General features: G+C 28.6%; 1 protein-coding gene across 3 annotated transcripts in view; it reads left to right on the top strand.

Moving 5' to 3' along the window:
* Positions 1-17919, top strand: part of LOC105422411 (lachesin) — a 707047-nt gene that overhangs the window by 158951 nt on the left and 530177 nt on the right. The window lies entirely within an intron of this gene.

Raw genomic sequence — 17919 nt, 5'->3', positions numbered from 1 at the left:
ATGCTCAGAAATTCCTATCATTCATTTCGGTCAAAGTCAAATTTTCCCTTTCGACAAAACTGAAACTTGGAGTAATCACGCGATTCCAACGAGTATTCGAACCAATTGCTGAAAGTCAACTACCGATTGACAATTATGTAATTAATATTAATTCTGTCTCATTCGCTGTCGCGGTATGTGAAATAAATAATAAAAGAGAATATGTTCTTAGGAACGTGCAACGTCGTAATATTATAAGAAGCATGAAATATTTTAGATCATGGAACTTCTTCTTCTCATGGTAGTGTCAAAGTTTCTTCTCTCGGAAGTACGAAAGACGCAAACTCGAAGATCCGTATGGATCTCCTCCCACTCTCACGAATATTGTGCAAGTTTTGGAGATATTGCGCGAGTGAGCGCAAGTTACGCGTTAGCGCAAATTCCATAGAACACGCAATTAACGTTGTGCCCTTCAAGAGATATCATCCCCACGCATCTCCTACCCTCCATCCCTCAACTTTGTCAATTACTATCATAAAAGAGATATACTTACAAATTCAATTTTTATGATATAAAAATATAAAATGCACGCAAAAATGGCTCTTTTTCTAAAAAGAAAGAAGTTTCTTCCTATTATATCATCGACTGTTTATAATATTATAGTTTATTTAATTTTTTAAATAAAATATGTTATGAAATATGTTGTATAAATCTTTAATTCGAATTCTCTCAGAATATTTTTCTAGCTTAAATAGAAATGAAATAATTATAATTCCCCTATATTTTTTATATTTCACAATAAATAATATCTTCACATTTTGATGGAAGAAACTCATTATTTTATTTAAATTAATAATAATTATAATTTATTATTAATAATTATAATTTAAAAAAGTATGTCTATATGTGCACTATCTAGCGCCTAGAAATAAAGTCTTATCACGAACATTTACAATCATCATTTGAGTCATAAATAAATTATAAATAAATGTATAAAGCTAATTTGGAAACGTAATTTTTTATTATCTTAATATTTAAAGATGGCTTTTTTACTTTTATTACCCGGGAAAAAAGTTTATATCCATAATTATATATATCTAATATGATAGAGCTTTAATATTATAAATTATACAATATATCAAAATATTTATAATTGTAAAATGTAAATGTAATATATTGTAAAATGTAAATATAATATGTATAATTGTAAAATATAAAATTATATTGAAATTCTTTTCGAAGAAGAAGTTTACATCTAATTAGAAATGATTATATCAAAATGCTTACAATTTCAAGTTGAATTATACAAAACTATATTTCTTTTTCAAATAGAAAGATATACATTAAATTATATAAATATATATATATATATATATATAAATTTATACATAATATATTATGATGTATCAACCTAGATGCATCAAACTATAAATAATAACATCTAAACGAGAGACATTTCCGAAATATTACGAGTTTAGTTGATATTGTATGATTTATACGTACATTCATATATACGAATATACATATTTTACGAACACAATTTCAATCAAATATAAAGGATAAAGGATCCTTAAAGAAAATTTTAAGTTTATTATAATTATACTGGTTTACTTCGTTTATTTAAAAATTTAATATTTTATATTTAATATTTTAATATTTTATATATGAGATAGTTTTTATAAATACAAGTATTATAAATAAATATACTTATAAAAATATATTAGATTTTCATATTTATTATAAAAATAGACCCATTAAAAATTTGATCTAATTGTATTTAAAAATATATAATTATATCTAATTTTATATATATATATATATATATACCTAAGTAGCAAGATGACGTTATTATGACAATAATTTAATAAGGTCATTTTTCGTCATTCGACGTCAGTGTACTAAATAATGGCGTAAAATAAATGTAACATTTATCACAAAATAATATCATCATAAATATATCGTCATTTAATCATCATTTTTAATCAATAAATAATGAAATAACATTATTAATTATCTTTCTTAATTAACTATAATATAACTGTAATATAACTGTAATATAACTGTAATATATAACTAAATAAATAAGAAAAATATTTCCCATATTTAATGCAGTTATTAACAAATTCATTAACAAATAAATAAAATATATACAACAATTTATTAACATTTTCATAAGAATAATGATTCTTATTAAACATAATATAAGTTCACAGCTCTATATATGTAATTAAATTATCTACAAGAATTACATATACAATCGAGATTTTAAAATTGAGACTATTTATACAATATAGTAACATTCATTAACCTATTTTATCATATTTTAAGCAGAAATTCCGCACTTCACTTATTTAGTCATCACTTTTTCAATCACATTTGACAATCACTTATTTGGTCATTTCAGTAGCAGGTTTTATCCCAATACCGAGGTTAAGCAGCATCGAGCAGGATCATCAAATGGATGAGTAACCGGTTTTGGAAACATGCGATGATACGAGATAAAAAATGTTTCATTACTTTCTCTCATTTTTTTCATTTTTTTCATTTTTTTTCACTTATTTTTTTATAAGGATATTTTATGTCATACTCTAGTAGCATAATGCATTGGCTTAACGTTGGCGACATTGTTTATTGGTTATGTTGAGAGTACATTGACCGTTGCAATTTTCTGTAAGGTATATGCATAGTATATATTCACAATTGAAGATATTTAACACATATTATCTATTTTATCGAAAATATAAATGCATTGCAATCTTTTATTTTCTACTCATATACATTATTAAAGACCAGTTTCACAAACCGGTTAACTTAATCGGCTAGTTATTTCATTGATCAATCGTATGTGTCGTTAAGAACGTACAAATAAGATTGACCAATTCTAGTGGAATAATCGACTGATTAAGTTACCTAACCGGCGTTTATGAAACTGGCCTTAAGGAATACAACATACATCCTAGTAGCACAATGCATTAGCTCAACGTTATTGGCGATACATTGGTTATATTGGGAGTACATTGGCCGTTATTTCTCAATGAAAAGTCAATATTGATTATGGAATAAATGTATTACTAATGTTACAATGCCCAATAATTACACAGTATTGCGTTTACATTGGAAGTGCATTAGCCAAGGTCCTCCAGTCTTATGTGAACATTGATTACAGAAGAAATAGTAATGTGCTGCCAATATATGTACTCTAATTTATATTGGAAGTGCCTACAGAATAAACGTGTAATAATTATTACATGTCAATTCAAGATTTCTTTTTAACATAAAATGTAATAAAATGCAATTTACTTAAAAAATAAAAGAAATCTTTGTAATATTTATATTTTACATATATAAAATATTATCAATAAATATGTATTTACCATACATGTATGTACATTTATATATATATATATATATATATATATATATTTTAAAATTGAAACTTATATGACTTATAAAATTGAGATTTATACGACAATATAACATTCATTAATCAGATCTATCATATTTTATGCTAAAATTCTATATTCACGTATATCATCATTTGCATCAGTAGCAGGTTTCATCCCAATATAGAAGTTAAGCTACATCGAGCAGGATCATAAGTAGGATGAGTGGCCGTTATAGAAACACGCGGTAATAAAAGATAATCATACAAGATAAAAGATGTTTCATCATTTTCTCTTATCTTTTTTTTCATTTTTTTCCTTTATATAAATAGAAAACATATATTATGTAATAATTATTCCACATTAAGATACAATTTATGTCTAATATGAAAAATTGAATAAATATTATGGCTTAATATTAATGTTATTGGACCAATATTGTGGCTTTGACATATTAGCTAAATAAGAACAGGCGTCCACCTTGCAATGTTGGACCAATGTTGAAAATCAATTCACACTCAATATATAATATTGGATTTACATTATTTCCCAAGATTGTGCCAGTATTGTGTTACTAAGGTATATTATAGATTTTCAGTACTAGCAGTCAATATCGGAACGCAACTGTAATGTCGTAATTTTGTCGTCATAAGTATGCATAATTTGATCTGTTCAAACATAATCATAAACAATTTTATTTATTTATATATAAAATTAGATCAGGTCAAAATCCATACATAATTAGATCTACAAAATTATATATAATTATATATAATTAGATATAAACTTTTTTTCCCGGGTAGCATTTGTTTTTAATAAAAAAAGTTATGTATTTTTGCGCGAGAAAAGGTCTTCGTATAAAAATCGAGGAGAATTCAAAGGTAACTGTGTGAAAAAACATTTGTAATTTTTTTTTTCATATAAGAAAAATTGCAAGTGAAATATCCTCATTTTTACTCTATTTATACATGAAATAGGAGATAATATTAGCCATACGATTGGTTATACTGATGACTGGTTGTAATGATTATTCTTACTTCATGAATAATTCATTATCTTTGCAAATAATATATGTAAATAATTATTTGGATCTGTCATTTATGAAAAAATGTATGAAAAAATATATCATTTATATTACTTATGTAACAATTTCTGGAACGTGTGTTATATTATACAACATAATTCACCTTCAAATTTTAATTGTTCAGATATTTAAGAAAAATATTTTATCTACCACCTAGTAAAATTTTTTTATTTTAAAAATATATGATAAAATTTAAATGTAAGCATGCATTCTTCCAATTTGTCAAACTACTGAAAAAGAACAATCAAAGCAACAAAATATTTAACATCCCAATACATTACCAAGAGAATGTATTGCCTCGATAAAAGAAGACATTATATGAATAACTTTATTGAGCATTTAATTCACAGCCAGTCTGCGTCTTTATGAAATTCAAGCTGAAATTTGAAGGATGTCCTGGTCTAAGGTCTTTCTCGAATGTGTGACTTCGAGGATTATGATGGAGTTATCTCTTTAAGGATCTACTGTCGCTCTTGAAATTCGAGCAAAGTGAATATAATTTATGGAAATAGTTCGGCTCCATGCAGTAGCCAGGACAAGTTCGAGTTGTCGAGCTGAGAATAAGCTGCTTTTTGTTGAAAGCTCGGAAAGTTTGGTATTTAAAAGATGTGATTTTGACAACACGCTAACTTTGAAAAGTATTTCATAAAAATATTATACGTATATTACAATTTACTATACATATTCGTGATTCAGGATAGCAAAAGAAATTTTACATTACAATTTTATTTACAATTTATCTGATGAGCACGAAAAACATTACTTTTAGAGAATTAAACGTATCTTAACTATGACAAGCGGATGAATTTTATCTTTATTATGACAAGCGTTAAACTGAAAGATGATACAAACTTTAACGAGTGACTCAAGTTGATAATATAAGAACGTACATAATAAAAAAAAAGACGAATGAAATCATCGTGCCAGAATGATGATACAATGCACAGTAATCACTGAAAGTCACGACAAGATACAAGTATACACCATATCTGAAATATAAATTGCAAAAATATAGCATTGCTTAAATTAACCGATAGACATTTGGCCGACAATACGATGGATTACGTTCCAACTGAAATCCCTCCCTAGGGAGGTGTGCTACATTTTATGAATACTAATTGCTATTGGAGAAGACATTTACCCCATAAATTTATCGACTTTATCGGAATCGGATACACTCCCGTCATATCCCAGAGGATCTCATTGAAAAGAAATATTTCCATCAGGAAGATATGGATAATACGCAAATAAACTCGTGTTAATTGATTATGTGTTTCTATCTTCTAATTAAGTAGCATATGCAAATGTGTATATACATAATGTGTCAAGCGTAAAAAATATCCAAATTCAAATGTTCAAATCAAATTTTATATTTGTTTTCGATAATTAGATTTTCAAAGTGCATGTTATTTTACACGGAACTTTCGATTTAACATATTTGATGCACATTATGCATCTTATACAATCACGTATACGAGCATTGTGATTGCAACTAATTGTTTAACAACCTGGGCTTTTGAATAGGTTTTTATCTTCACAGTTACGAGCATTGCGAATATAACAACTCGCATAGAACATATTTGCAGTCAGCTTGGAAATGTGAATGTTGTTGAATTTATGTTGTCGAAATCCACGGTTTTGCAAAATGTAAAAGAACAAAGTGCATGGAATATATATGTAAAGTAAAAAGTACGCATTATTTTCTTGTTTTTATACTTAGGAAATAAAATTACATGATATTTTCAAAAAAACTATTTATATGATATAATTTTTTATTATTATAACATATAATTGAGTAGATATTCCCCATGTAAATTTAAAAAATTAAACAATAACCATTAAAAAATTACGCAAGGTAATGTAATATACTTAATTGTAAGCTGCTACTTTATAAAAATTGTAAACCTTCAAATTTTATTTTCTTGAAATAAAAGATTTATCTATTTACAATTATCCAACTTTTCAACTCGTCGTACTTGTAATTTTATTAATGCTTATATTACTTTTAATAAAATATTTATATTCATATATTTAATCTATCTCCCTTCCTGTAATAATCCTGTAATAATCTTTTTTGACTTTTTCTGTTTCAAACTATAAATGACTATTGTTTATATAAAAAAAAAAATTTATTAGAAGGGAACATGATTACCTTATATTCTTATTTATTGTTTTAAAAAAGTCTCATTAAATGTAGAATTGAGAAAATTACTTTTTAGAACTCATTACTTGAGTCAAAAAAGCAACTATTATTAGTTACTAATTCTGAGAAATCATTTGTTATCAAAATTACTAAAAAATAATTTGTTATCGTTATTTAAAAAGGAACGATTCGTTACAGCATTCGTTATCTTTTTAATACTAAAACGAGATCAGATCAAATGAAAAATTTACTTTTCTAATATTTTTTGTTAAACTATCAATAAAAATAATAAAAATAAGTTTTACCGTAAATTTGCAAGATCACAAAAAATTTAAGAAAACAGATTTTCCTCAAGATGCAAATAAAAAATTATGATTTTCATTAAACTCATAGATACAGTCAAATTTATATTTCTTTCGTATCGTTAATTTTATATTTACAAATTTTTAAAAGTCAGTGTTCATAAAGTCTGTTCTTATGCCAATGCTCTATGATTGATTTATGATATCGTAAAACTATTCTTAAGACTTAAATATAACAATGGATCAGTCGAAGATTGGATATTGAATATGCAAAAATTATATCATAAACAGATTCAAAATTTTTTTAAAAAGTAATGATAAAAATAACTATCAAATTCCTCGCTGTTACTGAAATCCGAGGAGTAAACCGCTACACAAAATCATATACATGAACGTCTATTAATGCCCAACTGTTGAATTTTTTATGTAATGCCCTCGTAATGCCCATTAATGCGCTAATAACGCTCACTAATGTTCATTAATATCTTAATAATATTCTACAATGCTCTAGTAACGCATAATAATACCTTATATCGCTTATTGTACAATAAACATTATTACAATAACAGTATAATAAAATAATATAGAATTAGCAAATATATTTATATTTGTATAAAAAAATAAACATATTTGTGTGACTATATATATGACAATGTAAATTAGAGCTGTGCGAGAAAGTATTCGGTTTCGAAAGTATTCGGTGCATAAAATCAGTTTAAGTAACACCGAAACAACTGATTTCAAAATCGATACGTAACTCAGTTGAAATAATCGTTATATTGAAACAACTGTTTCGATATCGTTACTCGATTCATGATATTCTGAAAAATACTCTATAATCGCATTCATATCTATTCATATATACTAGAGCTATCAATATGCAGATATCCGGGTAACTTGAATATTACTCAGGTACCCGAGTATATCGAGATTGCCCGGAATGTTGAGTATTATCCGGGTACCTGTGTAATATATCGAGTATTTCTAGAATATCCAAATACTCGGGTAACTCATTATCTCGAGTACTACTTGAGTATTCAAATATATTAAAATTTTTTAAATTTTTAAGAAAAAAATTTTTAATATCAAATATCTACACTATGAATACATATATACATGTAGGTGAATGAAATTAAAAATTGCGTCAATTAAAAATAAAATATTATAGATAAAAATTATGAATAATAGAAAAAGAAGTTGGGTGTGGAAGTTCGCAACGGTTTCAGGGAATGACCATAATGTCCAATGTAATATCTGTGACAGTACACTTTATTGTGACAGTATAACGGATCATCATCGGCAATAAATAAACATTTAAAATTAAAACATTCATTAAAAAAAGATGATGAAAATATAACTAGGTAAAAATTATTATTTTCTCATTAAATCAAATCAAATCTTATCAAATTTATAATATCCTTTATGCTGTTTAGTTTTAGAAAATTAGTACAATTAATCTCTAAGAAATTTAGAATACCTTGAAAAGATATTTTTTTTATGTCTTCTCATTACTTTTATTTTTTTAAACAAAAATTTGATGAAAAAAAGATAAAGAATATATATTATTTCTGAGAAGTAAAATAATTAAAAAAAGTAATTAAAAGTAAATAATTAAATAACAAATAATAATTCTAAATTATAATATTATATAAAATGTTTATAAATAATAATTAATAAATAATAAATAATAATTACAAATCTTGAAAAAAATATTAAAATTTTATTATATTTTTATTATTCAATTTTAGTGCTGAAATACAGGAAATGCATAAAACCGAGATTGCCATTTCTTATGAGCAGCGATTAATTAATAAATAAAAATAAAAATAAAAGCAGTATAAATCCATGTAATCTGCAAAGACAAGAGGATATTTCACAAGCTGTTACACGTATGATGAGCCATAAATCAATTGCCTATTTCTTTTGTATCTAGTGAAGGTTTAAAAAATTTTATGAAAGTGGTAGAGCTTGGTTATTCTATCCCATATAGAGGAAGTACATACAATCGATTAAAAATAGCATATAATGAAATACGAGAAAAATTATCTTTCGAAATATCAAAAGTCTCTCAGAATTTTGCTCTTACCACAGACCTTGGACATCAATTGCTGTAGTATCTTATTTAACGGTTAATGCCCATTTTATTAAATGATTAGATTCTTAAATGTCAGGATTGTACACAATTGAAGATGATGAAAGACATACTGCTGAACATAGCTGATATATTGGATATGGTGCAGCAAGACTGGAAATGAAAAAGTATGTGCTGTAGTAAGAGATAATGCAATTAATATTAAAGCGACTATTTCATTTTTGGATGACATAGAATGATGTACTTCGTGCGCAATGAAAAAAATGAGAAAAAGTAATGAAACATTTTTTATCTCGTATCATCGCATGTTTCTAAAACCGGATACCCATCCATTTGAAGATCTTGCTCCATGTCGCTTAACCTGTATATTGGGATGAAATCTGCTACTGAAATGACGAAATAAGTGATCACAGGATCTCGGCTTAAAATATGATCTGGTTAATGAATATTACTATATTGTCATATAAATAGTCTCAATTTTAAAATCTCGATTGCATATGTAATTTTTGTAGATAATTTAATTACATATGTAGAAATCGTGAACCTATTATTATGTTTAATAAGAATCATTATTCTTATGAAAATGTTTATAAATTGTTGTATATATTTTATTTACTTGTTAATGAATTTGTTAATAACTATATTAAATATGGGAAATATTTTTCTTATTTAATTATAGTTAACATTAATATTAATATTAATATTAATATTATAGTTATACTATACAGTTACATTACAGTTAATTAAGAAAGATAATAATATTATTTTATTATTTATACTTTAAAAATGACTTAAAAATGACGATTAAATGACGATAATATTTCGTGACAAATGTAACATTTATTTTATGTCATTATTTATACTGACGTCGAATGATGAGAAATGACCTTAAATCATCGTCATAATGACGTCACTTGCTATTTGGGTATATAATTAGATATATTTTTAAATACAATTAGATCAAGTTTTTAATCGGTCCATTTTTGTGGTAAAAAAAACTAATATATTTTTATAAATATATTTATTTATAATATTTATATTTATATGAACAACCTCATGTATAAAATATTAAGTTTTTCATAAAACAAACGAAGTAAATCAGTATAGTTATATTAAACTTAAACTTTTTCTTAAGGATCCTTTATTCTTTATATTTGATTGAAATTATGTGTTCGTAAATTGTGCATATTCGTATATATGTAAGTACGTATGAATCGTACAATATCAACTAAACTTATAATATCTCAGAAATGTCTCTTGTTTAGATGTTATTATTTATACCTAATTTGACGCATCATAAAATATTATGTATAAATTTTTATATAATTTAATGTATATTTTTCTATTTGAAAAAGAAATATAGTTTTGTATAATTCAATTTGAAGTTGCAAGCATTTTGATATAATCATTTCTAATTAGATATAAACTTCTTCAAAAAAAATTTCAATATAATTTTACATAATTGTACATAAAATTATTAATATTTTGATATAATTACATATAATCAGATAAACTTTTTACTCGAAAAACATTTCAATATAATTGTATATAATTTGATATGGAGTTATAAATATTTTGATATAATTGCATATAATTTGTAATATTAATAGATTTCATTTTATATAATTATATCTAATATGATATAATTATATATAATTATATCTAATATGATATAATTATATATAATTATATAAAATGATATAATTATATATAATTATATAAGATCTATTATAATATTACAAATTATATGCAATTATATCAAAATATTTATAACTCCAAATTATATAAAACTATATTAAAATATTTTTCGAGTAAAAAGTTTATATCTGATTATATGTAATTTTGTCTAATATGATATAATTATATATAATTGGATATAAACTTTTTTTGCCGGGAATTTCAATCAAATATAAAGAATAAAGGATCCTTAAGGAAAATTTTAAGTTTAATATAATTACACTGATTTACTTTGTTTATTTGATGAAAAATTTAATATTTTATATATGAGATTGTTCATATAAATACAAGTATTATAAATAAATATACTTATAAAAATATATTAGTTGTTCATATTTACCACAAAAATGGACCCATTAAAAACTTGATCTAATAGTATTTAAAAATATACAATTATATCTAATTATATATATATATATATATATATAAATAGACAATAGAGGCTTTCATCGGCAGACTCTTCGTGTCGAAATGAATAAGACACTTATAATGAATAAATAATGAAATAATATTACTATTAATTTATTTTTTTAATTAACTATAATATAACTGTTATATAACTATAATATAACTAAAGAAAAATATTTCCCATATTTAGTACAGTTATTAACAAGTTTATTAACAAGTAAACAAAATATATACAACAATGTATAAACATTTTCATAAAAATAATTCTTATTAAACATATATAGGTTCACGGCTCTATATATGTAATTAAATTATTTACAAGAATTACATATGCAATCGAAATTTTAAAATTGAGACTATATTTATACAATATACATTACCCAGGTAACAATCATTAACCAGATCCATCATATTTTAAGCAGAGATCTTGTATCACTTATTTGATCATTTCAGTAGCAGGTTTCATCTCAATACCGAGATTAAGCAGCATCGAGCAGGATCTCCAAATGGATGGGTGATCGGTTTTAGAAACATGCGATGATACGAAATAAAAAATGTTTAATCACTTTCTCTTATTTTTTTTTCATTTTTTCATTTTTTTCACTTATTTTCTGTAAGGATATTTTATGTCACATATATTATAGATTTTCAATACTAACAGTCAATATCGGAACGCAAACGTAATATTTTGTCGTCATAAGTATACATAATTTGATCTGTTCATATATAATCATAAATAATTTTATCTATTTATATACAATTAGATCAAAATCCATACATAATTAGATCTACAAAATTATGTATAATTATATGTAATTAGATATAAACTTTTTTTCCTAGATATAAATTATGGCAAAAGTAACAAATCATTATAAAAATTTTTATAATAATGGAAACAACATCATGAGTAATGAATTTGGATGTACATTTTTTATATATTTTTGCGTATCTTTGTACTTTGTTTTAAAGATATTGCGTTCAGCAGGAGAAACGGAAAAGACTGCTTTACAACTGTTGCAAGATTCTTCAATATGATAGGTTTATATTTAGATCCATAACAATAGAAGGGTAAAAACTATTCATATTGAAGAATTTTATAACAATTGCAAAACCACTTTTTCTGCTGAATGTAACCATTGTTTCACAACTTTGATTGGGATATTAATGACTATATGTATTTTCAGAATTTGTTTTACTTCTTTTTTTCTTAATTTTTAATATCACCAAAATGTATATCGGCACAACATAAAAGTATTCGTTTAGAGTATTCGTTTTTTGTAAATTTTTGTGATATGAATTTAGAATCGATTTGCATGAGTGAAATATCTTGCATAAGTGAAATAGATATTTGAAATCGTGCATAACATAAAAAATATTGTTACTGTTGTTGAATCGAAAACAAATTTGATCGTCGATGTTGGCTTCGAATATTAATTGTATATTTCATTTGAGTGGACTGTATAAATTCCTGTTATAAAAATCTTGCTCTCTTGACGTGTTATTCGCTCGCTTGTCTAGACTCGACTGACTAAAGATACACATTTTTGAACTTATAAGACGCACGATATATGTATTTGTTATCGATTATTAGTTATTATCCTTCTAATGTGTTATTATATTTCAAATCAAGATTTTGATCGTAGGTGTTTGTTTCGTTCGCAAATAACTCGGATGATTGTTTCTTATTTCTTATTTCAATACATGAATTCTATACATGCCGCCCATTAATTAATGTCAATTAATTGTTATACTATTAATCGCAAATTGATAATGGATCGGTCGTCGGAAGCTTACATAGATTAATGATTGCTCGCTTACAATTTCCGCTCACAGTTTTTAATGTTACTACTCGCACTTTGCCGTCTGTTCCCACATGCGTCTCGACAACCCTTCCCAATTTCCATTTTAACGGGGGCAAATTTGAGTCTTATATTAAAACGATTTTGTCAATTGTTAAGTTGGTTTTTTCACCATTAGTTTTTTCACATTTAGTTCTACCTTGCAGTGATGTTAAATATTCCGTACTCTAGTGACGCCAGAAATCTTGCGTGATTCTTTGGACTAATTGCCAATGGTCAAGTCTATTAATCGGTACATCGCTCAAATCTACCTTCGCGATGCTCGTTAATGCTTCACCAATGATGAAATGACCTGGCATCAGTGGTTGAAGATCTATGGGAGTAGACAGATCGGACGTGAATTTATGCTTTGATCTGTGTCAAAACGATAGCTAATTCTTCGAAAGTTAAAAGATTCTGACCGACGATATGTTTCAAATGAAATTTACAAGATTTTACGCCTGTTTCCCATAATCCCCCCATGTGAGATGATGATGGTGGAATGAATTTCCAATCGATGGAATTGGGGACGAGAAATTCGTCATCTTCCCTGATCTTTTCTTTAATAAATTGTGATATTTCTCGAAGCTCATTTCGTGCTCCGACGAAATTAGTGGCATTGTCGCAAAAAATACGCCGCGGACAACCTCGACATCCTACGAAACATTTAAGTGCGGCTATAAATGAACTTGAACTGAGATCGTTTACGGTTTCAATATGTATTGCCTTCGTCGAAAGACAGATAAATAATGCTATGTATGACGTGTTAATTTTCCTATCGCGGCCTCGATTAACCAATGTCATTATCCGGCAAAGTCTATTCCGGTCACAAAAAATGGACGTCGAAGAATGACTCCTCTGGCAATTGTCCCATTATTTGTGATAATAGCTTCGGATTGTTGCGAAAACAAATCATACATGCATGTACGATCTTTCTTGCTTTTTTTTCCCTTGATCAGCCAATATCTTTCGCGAATTGCGACAACAGCGCCTGGGGACCAGCGTGTAACAATCTGCGATGTCTTGCTCGAATAATAATTGTGTGAATTTGCTATTATGCGGCAACAGAATCGGATGTTTAATGTCGAATGCTGCTGCAGCATTTTGAATTCTGCCGCCCACCCTGACAAGTCCGATTTCGTCTAGAAATGAATTGAGTGATGATAATTTATTGTTTGATTTGATATCTCTCCCTGTTTTTAAATCTGACATTTCGCTTTCAAAGTAAATCTTCTGCGTTTCTAAGATTAATAATTGAATTGTTCTATGCATCTCGTCAGCTGAAATATTGTCGTAGTTACGTTTTGCTCGAGTTAACTTGCAATTATGCGCGAATCGAAGCACCCATACTAAAACGTGTTGAAGTTTTGTTAATGACGAATAATTATTTAATAATGTTAAAATTAATTGAATTCGAAATTTGTCAATATTTAAAAATATTCGCGATTCTGTTTTTTGCTCCGAATCAATAATGTCTCTTTCCTTTGGCGAGATGTCGATTGATTTTGTATTTTGCAAATAATTGTCAAATTTTGATAGCCAGTCAGGCCCCTCCTACCAGAGCTTGCACTGTTGTAAATTTTTTGGATTAACGCCTCGTGAAATCAAATCGGCAGGATTATCTTCGCTTTTAACTAATATTTTGACGGAAAACTCGTTTGGATTTCCGCAAAACAAAGGTTTTTTGACGGATCACTTGATACCCACGCTAGCACAATCGTGGAATCACTCTAAGCGTGTATTTCTTCAAATTCGATTTTTAGCGCTTCCTCCACATTCTTTAACAATCTAACTAGTGACGGCGCAAAGCTCGAGTCTCGGTAATGTGACTGTTTTATTTTTTATTGGCGCAACTCGTAATTTTGAACATAACAGCGCGGAGTTAATGTTATTCTTATGTTATCTCGATCTATGGTTTGTATGTAAATACATGCGCCATACGTCTTTATTGATGCATTGCAAAATGCGTGTAAGCGAACTCGATTTATGTTTATATTTAGAATAACTCTACGAAGAATTTGAATTATAATCACATCTCTCAAATCTTCCGCGTATATATTTATTCCATGCCTGTTACAAGGCAATTGTCAATGGTTCATCCCAATCTAAATTGGCTGCCCATGTTTCATAATTAGCTTCGCTCGTATTAGAATGGGACTAATGATTAGAATGGGATTAATTCTAACGAGTCAAATAATCTTGAGATAGCCGATAAAATTTCTTTGTTTTACTCGTGCTTGTTATTGATCGACCTCAAACATGTCCTGCTCCGGACGCCAATTCAAACCTAATGTTTTTTTGATTTGTCATCGTCATTGATCGCGATAGTCAACGATTCATTTGATCGAACGATTTGTTGTGCGGGTCGTTTCGAAGGATCGGTCCAGGAGTCGGCGGAGAAGACACATTCACTACTTCTTCTTTATTTGAATAAATTTTATTAAAACTTAATACAGTTTGTCTTTACTAGTTCGGACCGCGACAGACGTGACGGCACACGGATCTCGACGAGTCCTCTCCTCATATCGGTCTCCCGTTTTTATCCTATTCCGGGCGGCCGGTCCTTGCCGTGTCGTCACCATGTTCGTCAGCGTTCGCGGTATATTTCTGGGTTGCGCGGCGGTTTTCCACGTAAGAGCCGCGCAACTCGGTTAACAGTTGCTTCACGTCGAACGATTTCACAATATTTGCGCGATTAGCACGGTAGCGTTGGTAATCGCCACCGCTTAGTAAAATAATAATTCATCGGATAAGATATCGCTTGCCGCAATCCGCTTTGTCAGCGGTGGGCATGATTGTATTCTCGGCGCTCGCGACAGATTAATTCTAGATCGTTTTTAGATCGTTTAAAATCTTTGTAGAGTTTGAGCGCCATTTGTGAAACTCGAATCCACCATTGTTCAATAATAAATTTAATTGAGAAATTAAGTTATCGAGAAATTGAGTAATCGCGTCATTTTTACAATCGACTTCGGTCAAGACGTCATCGACATACAAATCATTTAATAAAACCCTTGATGCTTGTTTAAATTGACCACTTGCGTTACTTGCTAAATGTTTAACACAGCGTATTACTAAGAACGGAGCGCACGATAATCCATATGTGTATCCATATCCGTGTTTAGTTTATATTCTTGGATAGGCTCGTTTATAGAAAATCGCCACAGAATTCGTTGATAATCTCGATCTTTTCGTGAACTAAAATCTGTCGATACATTTTCTTTAAATCGGCAGTAATTGCAATCGCGTGCAGTCTAAATCGTAAGATTATGTTTATTATATTGTCTTGTAGATTTGCTCCCATCATTAATGTATCGTTCAGTGAAATGCCTGACACGGTTCTTGCCGTCAAATACTACTCGCAGTTTCGTTGTCGTGCTAGACTTGCGCAATACGCCGTGATGCGACAAATATATTGGATCTCTTACGCTCATTTCTTCGACTACTCTCGACATGTGATTTAATTGAATGTATTTCCGTATGAAATTTGAATATTGATCGAAAAATTCTCTATTTGTTTTAAATTTTCGTTCTAAATATATTAATCTTTTCGTTGCTAGTTTTTTGATCTACCGAGCTCTATTTTATTTTCGCGAAAGGGCAACCTAACGATAAATTGTCCCGACGAATCTTGAGAGACCGTTTACAAAATGAGATTCACATTTTCGTTCCTCTTTCGACATGACGATACATTTATTTACCGGATATTTCTCTAATTCCCTAAGAATCTTGATATTATATCAACAGTTAACAGGTATTTGTATCAGTAAGCGTATGGACGTTTGAATTTGAACGATCGCTCGATTGATTCGCAATTAAATGTGCCGGTACCGAACTTGCGACTATCCAATCTAGTTTGCTATTTTGTAAAATTGATAAATCGTCGCCAAGTTTGATTTGTTCACCCTCTAATAATTGAAAAAAGAACTCTCCGCTTACGAGTACGTCTATATTGCTGGGATTGTGAAACAATGGGTCAGCCAACTTAAGATTTTCCGGGATCGGCAATCGAGATATTCGAATTGAAAACGACGGTAATTCTTTCGTTATTCTTGGAACGACTAAACAATACAAATTCAAACAATTGATTTGAAGTTCGCGATTTCAATTGCAACCGACAGCTTTGTGCGACCGCGCACTTCATGTTGTTCAAATCGCTAACAGATTCGCAAACCTCATCTAATTTCAAACCTAGCCTTTTGTATGCTGTTAAAGTTATAAAATTAGTTTCACTCGTCCTATCTAATAGTCTATCTATATCTATACTAATAGTATATCTAATAGTACTCGCAACTGACAATCGCGGTCATTACTCCCCTTGGCGTTAATAATAGCAGTCGACAAAAGAACGCGTTTATGCTTCGTTTGTCTCTGCACATGACATACCGCTGGATTACTCGATGCCTCGCTGGAGATGATCGAAATACTGTGCGTCGAATCTGTTGCATCTGGTGCCACTGGGTATTTCGATGGTGGCATCTACTACTCCTCCGCTCGAGATCTTCTTCGATATTATTGATTTTTTCAGTTGATGGAAAAACGTACGCTGCTCCCCACATTCTTGGTAAGAGCTGGATTTGCAGCTTGAAACAAAATGATCGTTGCGAAGACAATTAATACATAATTTTAATCGTTTAACTATCTGAATTTTATTCTCGACAGTTGAATCCAAGAATTGGTTGCAAAAATAGATTGTGTTGCCCTTGACATAGGTAACATCGCCCTGGTTGAATCATTGTCGCTAATGATGTTTTGTTTTGCGTCTTTAAATAAAACGGTTGGTTTTTCTTACCGTCGCCTTTCTCAATAGTATTCGTTCTCGACTTGTCACTTATACCTCCAGAGCCTTCGCTTATAGATGTACGTTCTAAAATTTGGCACCGTCGTTGTAGAAACTCGATCATCGTGTCTGTTGTTACCTCCTCCAATGCCTCAGCGTGTTCCTCCCAACAT

This window comes from Pogonomyrmex barbatus, unplaced genomic scaffold, assembly GCF_055798465.1.
Source record: "Pogonomyrmex barbatus isolate J1 unplaced genomic scaffold, ASM5579846v1 scaffold5, whole genome shotgun sequence".
In the NCBI taxonomy this organism is placed as follows: domain Eukaryota; kingdom Metazoa; phylum Arthropoda; class Insecta; order Hymenoptera; family Formicidae; genus Pogonomyrmex; species Pogonomyrmex barbatus.
Note: the sequence above shows the minus strand (reverse complement) of the source record. Positions and strands in the feature narration are given on the sequence as shown.